The following is a 13,326-nucleotide window of genomic DNA, read 5'->3' on the forward strand; positions in this document are numbered from 1 at the left end:
CAGAGCAGCTTTATCCATGCTGTGGTGAGCCCAAGGTGAGCTGGCTGTGGTGAGCTGGCTGCATACGGGGGAGAGGGAAATCAAACCCAGCTCGCCACATTAGAAGTCCGCACTCCTAACCACTACGCCAAGCTGTTCATTCCTGTTGTTCATGCCAGCATTAGGATTTGGAGCACAGGTTGGCTGCAGAGTTCTGAGATCTCAAAGCAATGCCTCATGATCTCCTTTGTGGTTTCACAATGGGTGAAAAAGAAGAAGTAAGTCCGATGACTCATCTGACAATGGTCATCACATTAACAACAGCCCAAAAAGGCAGAGAACAGCCTTATTCCAGAAAATATCTGCAGTATATTTAAATGTGATCAACTAAGAAAAATGTTACAGATGAGCAAGTAATCAGTCATAGTCTGAATGGCAGATGCCAATCTCAGAATCCTTTTCCTAAATTCAGAATTATTATTGTACTTTCATTCCCCCTTCCTCCTTCAAAGAGCTGAAAGCAATGAACATATTTCTCCCTTCTTTCATTTTATCAGTCCCACCCAATGAGCTATAGTGCTGGGTGGAGAGCTGACCTCAAACCTCCCAATCCTGCCCACTACACAAATTATTACAACGCCCAGGTTTTCCATAAGCAATATGAAAAGATCCCTCAAACAGAAAACCAATACACTGAATTTTTAACATGGCTCCATCTGCTGATACTTAAGCTGAGAACCTGGGGTCATGAACAATCTTTCGACATACCTGAAAAAGCTGGATATTTGCCAGAAAAAACAACATAGGGAAGGGGTTAACCCCAAAACTAGAAACATTGCATTGCCACCTTTAGTTTCTGTCGGTAAATGTTGGGGGGGGGCATGGCCCCCTGCAAGTATGTTTTAGCCTTTGAGGGAGCACACATCGGGGCCAGGACAAGCCAGAATCTCCACATGATTTGCTTGACTCATCCAGATGCAGCTGCTTTTACTACTGTTCAACACCAGGGAACCTGAGAAATCCGGCATTGTAGACAGGTTGCAGGAGAAACTCACTGAGTGACCTTCAGCCAGTCATACACACTCAGCCTGTCCTACCCGCAGGGTTGCTGTGAGGATAAATGGAGGAGAGGAGAAAGATGCAAGGCATTTTGGGTTCCCTTGGCAGAGAAAGGTGGCGTATAAATGAAGTAAATAAGCAACCAAAGGAAGGGGAGGGAAAAAAGAAGCAGGGCAAATTGAGGATATGGGGGCTGCCAGGATTAGGATTCTTGATGGTTCCCCACTGCACAACTGGGCCTGGCCCAGTCTAGTGGCCAGTACTGCACAGAACAGGGGTGGCCACACTGTGACTCTCCAGATGTCCATGGGCTACAATTCCCATGAGCCCCTGCCAGCACAGTTCATGGGAATTGTAGTCCATGGACATCTGGAGAGCCACAGTCTGGTCACCCCTAGCATAGAGCTTTACCAAAAAAGACTGTTCTAGGAGAGTGGAGAGAAAGGCATCAGAGAGATGAAGGTAGGTTAGCTGGGGAGTATAAAAAACAGAAGTAAGCAGAAAAAGAAGAGAGCAGAAATAGTGAGGGGGGCAAAAATGAGATGCCCCCATTAAGTTCTTGCAGGCCCCCAATTGTACTAATCTAAAGAAGAAAAGAGCCTCTTGTGGTGCAGAGTGGTAAGGCAGTAGTCTGAAAGCTTTGCCCATGAGGCTGGGAGTTCAATCCCAGCAGCCGGCTCAAGGTTGACTCAGCCTTCCATCCTTCCGAGGTCAGTAAAATGAGTACCCAGCTTGCTGGGGGGTAAACGGTAATGACTGGGGAAGGCACTGGCAAACCACCCCGTATTGAGTCTGCCATGAAAACGCTGGAGGGCGTCACCCCAAGGGTCAGACATGACTTGGTGCTTGCACAGGGGATACCTTTACCTTTAAAGAAGAAAAATACTCCTGAATGCTAGCTATGGCTTTTATTTACTCTGTCATGCTAGTCCTGATTTTAGTTCTAGCATTAAGCCAATGGCCCTAGTGCCTTGGAGAGCTGGGCCCTGGCTCTGTGTAAGAAAACTGAAGTTAGCAAAGGGAGGAACAGTGCACAATTTCACCCACAACTATTCCACTGTTTCCTATAGTCCCTTTCAGTCACTTCTGAAGACCAGTGTATCCACGCAGCAATCTGAAATGGATGCTGGCTCTGTCCTTTCGGGACAAGATGTTGCTTTATCATCGATATTCTGATTGCTCGATTTGGGTGGGAAGCCATGTTGGGCTGAAGCAACAGAATATAGCTCTGGCAGCACCTTTAAGATGAACAATGTTTAATTCTAGGTAAAAGCAAATGACAGCTTATACCCAGAATTAAACGTTTTTTGGTCTTAAAGATGCCGCTGGACTGAAACTTCGTTCTGACTGGTGTTTATGTAGATATTGTTAAATATCTACAGCCTGTCTGGCTGTCTGTAGTCATGTAAGAATTTTTTCAGAACTGCCAACTAATTCCATGAGTGTAAAAGACTGGTTTTTCTTCTATATCAGATCCCCCGAAAAACTGTTTCTGAAACTGATGGGGCTTTCAAGTTCACTTGGTGATGCGTCACTAGACAGTTCGAAGAAAAAAAGAATTAATTCAATTTAAAGTTCTTGGGTTCACCTACAAAGGAAATCCACCTGCCAGGGTGCATTGGATCTAACTACATCTACAGATTAAACCTCATGACAGTAGGAGCAATACATATTTTCCCCCTCATATATACAAATAAATCAGTGTCTCAGTTAAAAGAGTAATGAAATTCTGTGCTTCCTTCTGAACACATACTTGTTTTGAGTAAGTAAAAAATCAAGGGCAACACACATCCGCACGTGCCGTGCACTACACAAGGGTTGCTACGGTAACTCTAAACCACAACATGTGGTTTGTATTTTTAAATGCTTTCTCAGAAGAGCCAGAAGATACCACCCTTTCACAAGGTGATACCCATCAGGAGCAAGCAAGGAGAGGAAGTAAAGAGGCTGATGAAACCGAGCATACAAATACGTTTGCAAAACATTGTGCTAGTTCTCAAGGTTACCTCTCGCCATCTTCGCTGGGTCACCTGCTTGTTTGGTAAGGGCTAGAGGAAGAACACTGACTGGAAGTGATCCACAGGCTTAAAGGGTACAATCAGTGCTGCTGCCTTGCAATGGGAAGCAACTTCCATGGGGCTTGTGCACTTTAAATAATGAAACAAGTAACTCCCCAGATCAAACGCCATGGAACAGTGAATTCAGAATGAAGGTTGCTTTTACATGAAGGTTATGAAGAAGAAGAGTTGGTTTTTATACCCTGCTTTTCACTACCCAAAGGAGTCTCAAAAGGCCTTACAATCACCTTCCCTTCCTCTCCCCAGAACAGATGCCCTGTGAGATAGGTGGGGTGGAGAGAGCTCTAACAGAACTGCACTGGGAGAACAGTCCTAAGAAAACTGTAACTGAGGCAAAGTCAGCCAGTTGGCTGCATACGGAGGAGTGGGGAATCAGACCCAGTTTCCAGATTAGAGGCTGCTGCTCTTAACCAATACACCACACTGGTTCACCTGTTATGATTGGCTATTTCTTCTTCCCATAACTCATGGAAGGAAATAATTTTGCTCATTCGAACCTCAGTTCTCATAGAATCATAGAGTTGGAAGGGGCCATACAGGCTATCTAGTCCAACCCCCTGCTCAATGCAGGATCAGCCCTAACCATCCTAAAGCATCCAAGAAAAGTGTGCATCCAGCCTTTGCTTGAAGACTGCCAGTGAAGGGGAGATCACCACCTCCTTAGGCAGCCTATTCCACTGCTGAACTACTCTGACTGTGAAATTTTTCCCCCTGATATCTAGCCTATATCGTTGTACTTGAAGTTTAAACCCATTACTGCATGTCCTCTCCTTTGCAGCCAACAGAAACAGCATCCTGCCCTCCTCCAAGTGACAACCTTTTAAATACTCTCAATATATATGCAGAACATATAAGGAACAGGTGAAGACCCGTCAGCCGTAATACAAGCAAATGAAATGATTTTCAAGCTGGCGATGGCAAATAACAGTTTATTCCACTATCAACAATCCCTCAAACTTCCAAAACATCATTTAACAAACTCCTGAGTATTTTTTCGTGTTCAGTATCTACTAAGGAGCATTTGAGCCTCTTGTGGCGCAGAGTGGTAAGGCAGCAGACATGCAGTCTGAGAATCTGCCCATGAGGCTGGGAGTTCAATCCCAGCAGCCGGCTCAAGGTTGACTCGGCCTTCCATCCTTCCGAGGTCGGTAAAATGAGTACCCAGCTTGCTGGGGGGTAAAACGGTAATGACTGGGGAAGGCACTGGCGAACCACCACGTATTGAGTCTGCCATGAAAACGCTAGAGGGCGTCACCCCAAGGGTCAGACATGACTCGGTGCTTGCACAGGGGATACTTTTACCTTTACCTTAAGGAGCATTTACACTTGGTGATGCTAATATTTGTAGACATCTGTATAGTGGATACCATAGAAACATTTGAAGATTGAACCACATATATATTACCATAGGACTAAAGTATCTTACATCACTGACGAAGATACTGAAAACGAAAAAATACATAGGCGTTAAATGATTTTAAAGTTTTTTTGAAAGTTTGAGGAATTGTTGATAGTGGAATTAACTGTTATTTGCCATCAGCAGCTTGAAAATAATTTCATTTGCTTCAACATATAAGGAAAGCTAGATTAGATTCAGACAAAGATGTAGTGAAAATGGGTGGAAGGATTAGTAATAGTCTGAGAAATGCAGATGACGCCCACATTACGGGCAGAAAAGAATGAAGACTTGAAATGACTCCTGGCGAAGGGTAAAGCAGAACATGCAAAAACAGGATTGCAGCTGAACATCAAGAAGACAAAAAGTCATGACTACTGGGGAACTACAAAATTTTAAGACTGACAATTAAGAAATTGAAATTGTTCAAGATTTCCTATTCCTTGGCTCCATCATCAACCAAAAGGGAGACTGCAACCAACAAATTAGGAGACTTGGAAAGGAGAGCTGTGGGACAAAGCAGTTCTGAGTAAGGAGGGATATGAATCAAATTTTCACATGAAAATGCCCCAGTTTGTGCCTTTAGAACCGAAGTTCAGGGGAGATACCTTCCCCAACATTTCATGGTCCTTTGTCCAGTTTGGTTTGGGGGAGTCCTACTGGTAGCCATTTTAGCATGACAGCAGATGGGTGTGCACAACCCTCTATCAGTCCCAAATAGTTGAAAGCTATTTCAGTGCACTGCATCGCTTCCCTCCTTTGGGGGGGGGGGGTAGGGAAGCAATCAGTGCGCTGAAATGGCTTGGAATCGATTGCAGCCATTTCAGCCTGACAGCTGAGAATCCTGGATCACTTTCTTCCCTTTCAACCTAACGCAAGGCCTGCAGCCTCTCAACTGTCAGCCAGAAAGGGCTGCGATCGATTCTAGTGTGCCAGATCACTAGATGTTCTTGTTTTCCTTGCAGTACAATTTTAGAGTTGTATGTTGCCTAAAGATAAAACTATTTTCTACAATATCTCTACATATAACTCATTCAGGAAACCCTTCCAAGGCCATCCATAAACTCCAGGGTTTCACAAAACTCTGCTATAGCAAAACCTCATGATGGATCTTTTGTCATCACAAGCCTCATGGCTGGAGGAGAGGTCCCAGGCAGCCAACTGGATCTACCACCAGATCAGAGCTTGTAACCAGGCCCTCCAACTCCTCTGCTCCAAGGCGAGGAGGTTCTTTTGTGGTCTCCAGTTCTGGCTCCTATTCATGAGCCATAGCCTCAACAGATGGCCTGGCTTGAGTCCTGGATGTCTGAAGACAGGAGCTGTGTCCTGGTCTCCAGGTTAGTCACCAGGACCTCCTCATCTTCTGAAGATGACTAGACAGGCCCAATTGTGATGGACTTTGCCTGAGAAGATTTCTTGTAGTCTTCTTGAAACAGAGAGAATTGGTTTTTATACCCTGCTTTTCACTATCCAAAAGCAGCTTACAATCACCTTCCCTTCCTCTCCCCACAACAGATTCCGTGTGAGGTAGGTGGGGCTGAGAGAGCTCTGAGAAAACTCCCCTTAGAGGAAAGACAGTGCTTTCAGTGCTTTCATGGATGTAGAGTGCCAGGTACTCTGACCCACATTCTATTTGACTGTGTAAAATTCTTAAAATATTGCTAGCCCCTCTTCGACTATTTCAAGAAATGTAAATTGGGTGTAAATGAGAAACCTGCTGTGAGCAAGGTGTTGAATGAGGAGAATTCAGCCCATGAGGATAGCAAAGTTTCTGTTAAAAGTTTCTAGAGAAAATTTTTGTACGTGAAACAAGTAGTGACCAAGTAATTTAGTGATGTAGTTGATTTAAAAGCTGGTACTCTGTAACTGTTATATCTATATATAGATAATCCACTGTTTTACTATTTAATCTAGTAATTATGCCAATAAAGGTATTCTGGTCAGATCTGAGACACCTTGTGAAGTAGGTGAGGTTGTGAGAGCTCTGACAGATCTGCTGTGAGAACAGCTCTAAGAGAACTGTAAGTAGCCCTTTTACTTGAAGATGTTTTTAGTGCAAAAGGACCTTATGTTTGTTTAAGGAAATGACTTTTAGTTTTTCTTACATTCATGGTTAGATTCAAGTGGGTAGGCGTGTTGGTCTGAAGTAGCACAACAAAATCAGAGTCCAATAGTACCTTTAAGACCAACAAAGATTTATTCAAGGCGTGAGCTTTTGAGTGCAAGCACTCTTCCTGAGAATTTTGTTGTGTTACATTCATGGTTGTCTCTCGTACAGTAAATATGGTACCTGAAACCCTACCAAAGCATAACCACAGTAAATAATTATCTATTTCAGAAAGTGATGTGTGCTGGTTTGGATATATGAGGTCTGCCCAATACTACAAAAACAAAGGAGCCACAAAACTCCTACCTGACCGCAACACCTGATGAATGAAAAATAATTGTTTATTAGTCCTCAAATATAGCAGGCCTTTTTGCCTTGAGACTCACCAAGCCAAACATACCCCCCCCTGCCTATTTACTGTAGCTTGACCACATTTCTTTGCCTCTTTTTCTCTTCAGTTGAGGGCAGGTAGTGTGGGGGAGGAAATTATAGTATTCAGAGGAAGTCTGATAAGCTGTTTCTAGTTTGCTGTATCCCATGTTCAGGTCTGGTATCCTGAAAAACTTCTTCCTTATCAGAATTAGCATAGTACAGATGCCTGCAAAGTTATACTGCAGGGGGGTTCTTTGATTGTACTAGATGCTGAACTGCAGAGGGCACTGCTGTCGCATCAATGACTCCAGCTTCTTCAAAGGCAGAAGCAAAAACGTAACTGAAATATTAACCTCTTGAAAAAAGATACTGAAAATGCCTAAACCTAAATGCCTATTTAAAACAAACAAGTGAAACATGCCTTCTTTCGGTATAATTCATCCAAAGTAATGGGTCAAAATTAAGCAAGTAATTCTAGTTAATGGGAGAGACAGTATGGCTGATTATGGATGGGCCGGGCCAGTGTTCACACATCAGCAGGGCAAATCCCCGCAGATACACAATATCGCTGGCAGTCTGGCCCCCTCCTGGCCCACATTAGAGCTTCAGGTGCCCTGCAGGAAGGGAATGCTGACACCCATGCCAAGCCGGGCCTATGCCCCACCTATGGTGTCCCTGAAGGGACACGAAACACCCATTTGGCTTTGCAGCATCACAGAGTCAAACGGGAAATTCAGCGACCCCCACGATGGTGGAATAGCGTCGCCATGCTACCCCACCCTTGTGCAGGGATACCCCCCACTGTTGCTGCCACCACTGTGTAGTGCGGGAACCTGTCTGCCTCAGAGTTGTGCATGTGCACGCAAAACTTTGGGGCAGACCATGTGCACCAGGGGATTTTGTCCCCCATGTAACCGCGGCGCATGCTGCCCTGCTGCTATGAATCGGCGGCAGCCCAATATGGATGCCGCTGTGCATAACTGGCCTAAGTCTGCGAACACAGGGTTAATTTTCTTCCCACAAACAGGGAATCTAAATCAGGGTTAAGGACAGTTGTGTGTTGGAAAATGTTTGTACCAGCTCACAAGATCCAAATGCCAGATTTTCAGGAATTCAGCAAACCTGTTTCATACCGGTTTCCTCCCTGGCCTCCAGAGATGGCTTCCCTTTTATACCACAGCCTTCCCTTATCTGCCCCACCCCCTGTCATCAGTGACTTCCTGAGACTTGCAACCTGATTCACCCCTCTCCCAGACTTCACCCAAGCTGGGATTCCTTGGAAGCACACCCCTATAATCTCTCTCATCCCCAAGTGCATTTGTCCTGCTGAGCTTGGGAACAGCTTCCCCAGTTCTCTGGGGGTTCCCGGACTCTGCTGCCTCTTGGTCCCTGACCCTCTCCCAGGCTGGTGCACTTCGTGTGGGGGCTGCTGGAGCCATCCAATCCTTCCTCCCCCACCCAAGGCACTGGCCAGCTGATCAGCAGCAACTTCTGTGGAGGCCGCAAATCCAGCATTGTTTGGAATTTAAATATCCACCTAATGAAGTCAGAAAACTGATTAACAAAGTCAAAATGATATCCAGAGAAAACCTGCTGCAAAACAGGTCAAAAAGAGACAATAACAGAACACCATATATAGCTCTCAACTTAAAACCGCTCAACACTTCACAATCTCTACTGGAAAATTACTGTTCGCTACATAGGGTAAACGGGTGAGACCCTAAGCCAAAGGATAAATGGACACAAATCTAACATTGTTATTGTTGTTATGTGCGAAGTCGTGTCCGACCCATCGCGACCCCATGGACAATGATCCTCCAGGCCTTCCTGTCCTCTACCATTCCCCGGAGTCCATTTAAGTTTGCACCTACTGCTTCAGTGACTCCATCCAGCCACCTCATTCTCTGTCGTCCCCTTCTTCTTTTGCCCTCGATCGCTCCCAGCATTAGGCTCTTCTCCAGGGAGTCCTTCCTTCTCATGAGGTGGCCAAAGTATTTGAGTTTCATCTTCAGGATCTGGCCTTCTAAAGAGCAGTCAGGGTTGATCTCCCCTAGGACTGACCGGTTTGTTCGCCTTGCAGTCCAAGGGACTCGCAAGAGTCTTCTCCAGCACCAGAGTTCAAAAGCCTCAATTCTTTGACGCTCGGCCTTCCTTATGGTCCAACTTTCGCAGCCATACATTGCAACTGGGAATACCATAGCCTTGACTAAACGCACTTTTGTTGGCAGGGTGATGTCTCTGCTTTTTAGGATGCTGTCTAGATTTGCCATAGCTTTCCTCCCCAGGAGCAAGCGTCTTTTAATTTCTTTGCTGCAGTCCCCATCTGCAGTGATCTTGGAGCCCAGGAAAATAAAATCTGTCACTATCTCCATTTCTTCCCCATCTATTTGCCAGGAATTGAGAGGGCCGGATGCCATGATCTTTGTTTTCTTGATGTTGAGTTTCAAGCCAACTTTTGCACTCTCCTCCTTCACCCGCATCAACAGGTTCTTTAGTTCCTCTTCACTTTCTGCCATTAGAGTGGTATCATCTGCGTATCTGAGGTTGTTGATATTTCTCCCTGCAATCTTGATCCCAATTTGTGACTCCTCTAATCCCGCATTTCTCATGATGTGCTCTGCATACAAGTTAAATAGGCAAGGCGACAGTATACAGCCTTGCCGAACTCCTTTCTCAATTTTGAACCAGTCAGTGATCCCATGTTCAGTTCTCACTGTTGCTTCTTGACCTGCATATAAATTTCTCAAGAGACAAATAAGATGCTCTGGTATTCCCATCTCTTTAAGAACTTGCCACAATTTGTTGTGCTCCACACAATCAAAGGCTTTAGCATAGTCAATGAAGCAGAAGTAGACGTTCTTCTGGTACTCCCTAGCTTTCTCCATGATCCAGCGTATGTTGGCAATTTGATCTCTAGTTCCTTTGCCTCTTCGAAATCCTGCCTGTACTTCTGGAAGTTCTCGGTCCACATATTGCTGGAGCCTAGCTTGTAGGATTTTGAGCATAACTTTGCTAGCATGAGAAATTAGTGCAATGGTGCGGTAGTTTGAACATTCTTTGGCATTGCCCTTCTTTGGGATTGGAATGTAAACTGACCTTTTCCAATCCTGTGGCCATTGTTGAGTTTTCCAAATTTGCTGGCATATTGAGTGTAGCACTTTTACTGCATCATCCTTTAAGATTTTGAATAGTTCAACTGGAATGCTGTCACCACCACTAGCTTTATTATTGCTCAGACTTCCTAAGGCCCATTTGACTTCACATTCCAGGATGTCTGGCTCCAGGTCAGTAACTACCCGACTGTGGTCATCAGGGATGTTAAGCTCGCTCTTGTATAGTTGTTCTGTATAATTTTGCCACCTTTGTTTAATCTCTTCTGCTTCTGTGAGGTCCCTACCATTTTGGTCCCTTATCATACCCAACTTTGCATGAAACGTTCTCTTCATATCTCCAATTTTCTTGAAAAGATCTCTGGTCCTCCCCATTCTATTGTTTTCTTCTATTTGTTTGCACTGTTCATTTAAGAAGGCATTCTTATCTCTTCTAGCTTTTCTTTGGAATTCTGCATTCAGTTGGGTGTATCTTTCTCTTTCTCCTTTGCCTTTCACTTCCCTTCTCTCCTTAGCTATTTGTAAAGCTTCCTCAGACAGCCATTTTGATTTCTTGCATTTCTTTTTCTTTGGGATGGTTTTAGTTGCTACCTCTTGTACAATGTTGCGAACCTCCGTCCATAGTTCTTCAGGCACTCTGTCTATCAGATCTAATTCCTTAAATCTATTTGTCACCTCTACTGTGTATTCGTTGGGGATATGATTTAGTTCATACCTGAGTGGCCTAGTGCTTTTCCCTACTTTCTTCAATTTAAGCCTAAATTTTGCAACAAGAAGCTCATGATCTGAACCACAATCAGCTCCTGGTCTTGTTTTATTGACTGGATAGAACTTTTCCATCTTTGGCTGCATAGCACATAGTCAATCTGATTTCTGTGTTGACCGTCTGGTGATGTCCATGTGTAGAGTCGTCTCTTGGGTTGTTGGAAAAGAGTGTTTGCTATGACCATGGTATTCTCTTGACAAAATTCTACCAGCCTGTGCCCTGCTTCATTTTGTACTCCAAGGCCAAACTTGCCTGTTATCCCAGTTATCTTTTGGTTTCCTACTTTAGCATTCCAATCCCCCATGATGATAAGCACATCATTTTTTGGCGTTGCTTCTAGAAGGTGTTGTAGGGCTTCATAGAACTGATCAACTTCATCCTCTTCAGCAGCAGTGGTTGGGGCATAGACCTGGATCACTGTGATGTTGAATGGTTTGCCTTGGATTCGAACTGAGATCATTCTGTCATTTTGGGGATTGTATCCCAAGACTGCTTTTCCTACTCTCTTATTGATTATGAAGGCTACTCCATTTCTTCTGCGAGATTCTTGTCCACAGTAGTATACCTGATGGTCATCGGAATTAAATTCACCCATTCCTGTCCATTTTAGTTCACTGATTCCTAAAATGTCGATGTTCAGTCTTGTCATTTCTTGTTTGACCACGTCCAGCTTACCTTGATTCATGGATCTGACGTTCCAGGTTCCTATGGAATAAAAATCTTTACAGCATCGGACTGTCTTTTCGCCACCAGTTACTTCCACAACTGAGCGTCCTTTCGGCTTTGGCCCAGTCGCTTCATTCATTCTGGCGCTACTTGTACTAGCCGTCTGCTCATCCCCAGTAGCATATTGGACACCTTCCGACCTGAGGGGCTCATCTTCCGGCGTCATATCGTTATGCCTATTGGAACTGTCCATAGAGTTTTCATGGCAAAGATACTGGAGTGGTTTGCCATTTCCTTCTCCAGTGGATCACCTTTTGTCAGAGCTCTCAGCTATGACCTGTCCGTCTTGGGTGGCCCTGCACGGTATAGCTCATAGCTTCACTGAACTACGCAAGCCCCCTTGCCACAACAAGGCAGCGATCCTTGAAGGGGGAAATCTAACATATAGAATCACAAAACTGAGAAACATGTAGGAGGACACTTCAACCTTCCAAGACATTCAATGGTGGACCTCAAAATAGCTGTTGTATTGCAAAGGAATTTCAAAAACAGACTTCAGGTGCAGGATTCCTCCATGTTTCTGGCTTGTATACCTCTTTGTGCTCAGCTAATGTTTTCCTGCTTTTGGTCAGCTGGCATTGGTCCTGACCTTAACATTGGTAAGGTCACAACTCTAACTCCTCTCTTTCTGGATCTAATACATTACTTTGTGTCATATGTTTGAAGCTTAGCTGGTCTCAGGCTTAATGGGTTCCAAGTATGGAAAAGTTGAAGACCACTAACAAAACACACTAGGTTGAGAGACCAAAGCCAATCTGCATAATAATTTGTTATAAATAATCAATTTTTATTCCACAGATGAAGAACACGGGTGCTGAGAGAGAAGACCAGCTCCTAAACCTGTTGCAGAGAATTTTTTTTACTTGCCATTTTTAAGGAACAGAAAGAAAAGCAGCTCAACTAGTTGTGAGCTTTACTATTAAGGATGAAAGATTTCTTTTAGCACGACACTTCTCAATATTCTTGCTTTGTTAAAAATGACTGGGTTTTAGGGATTGATGGCAGGATAGGGGCAAACTTTTATTCCTTCACCTTTGACTAGCAGTTTAAAAAAAGGGCTACACCGTCAATCTAGAGTGGGGTGTTTGTGAAACACAGGGTGGGGGGAGGATGCAAAGATGAGAGGTGGCAGAGTTAGAAAAACAAGATAACATACAATGGAGCAGGAACAAAGAGAGAGAGAGAGAGAGAGAAAGAGAGAGAGAAATAGGGGAGCTACATCAAAGAGATCCCAACCATTTCACAGACAAGGAATGCCAATGAAAACAGGTACATCGATACCTGTTACAGAGGCCCAAGGAGCCAGGAAGCCAAAGGACTGAGACAGTTTTGGGGAAAGACAGTTCAGTGGAACCTTGCAACCTGCCTCCTCCCTGTGCATGTTTCCAAGCATGTGCCAAAAGCAGTCCCATTAAATATGTGAGGGCAACTTCAATCGGAATCTTTAAAAAAATTACACAGCTCTCAAACAGATATGCCATCCCCCCCCCCAGAAGTTAAGCATCTCTCTGTAAAATCACAATACACAGTTTCTTTACATTGCAGGGATTTACTGTGCTGTTGCCACTGCCATCATAGCTCAAACCAGCTATATGAACCCACAGTCCTTCCATTCTGCCAAAAATGCATAAAAAACGCATACAAAAGGATATGGTTTTTATCCAACGTTCAGATTTTCAAATTACACAACTTTCAAAACTACCAGACCACAGCCACATGGCCTGGAAAACCCA

General features: G+C 44.3%; 1 protein-coding gene across 1 annotated transcript in view; it reads right to left on the reverse strand.

The window, feature by feature from the left end:
- The window catches only part of UBAC2 (UBA domain containing 2), a 99,088-nt gene that overhangs the window by 56,759 nt on the left and 29,003 nt on the right, over positions 1–13,326 (reverse strand). The gene's annotated exons all lie outside the window — the stretch shown is intronic.

The sequence above is a fragment of the Paroedura picta genome, chromosome 6, assembly GCF_049243985.1.
Source record: "Paroedura picta isolate Pp20150507F chromosome 6, Ppicta_v3.0, whole genome shotgun sequence".
In the NCBI taxonomy this organism is placed as follows: domain Eukaryota; kingdom Metazoa; phylum Chordata; class Lepidosauria; order Squamata; family Gekkonidae; genus Paroedura; species Paroedura picta.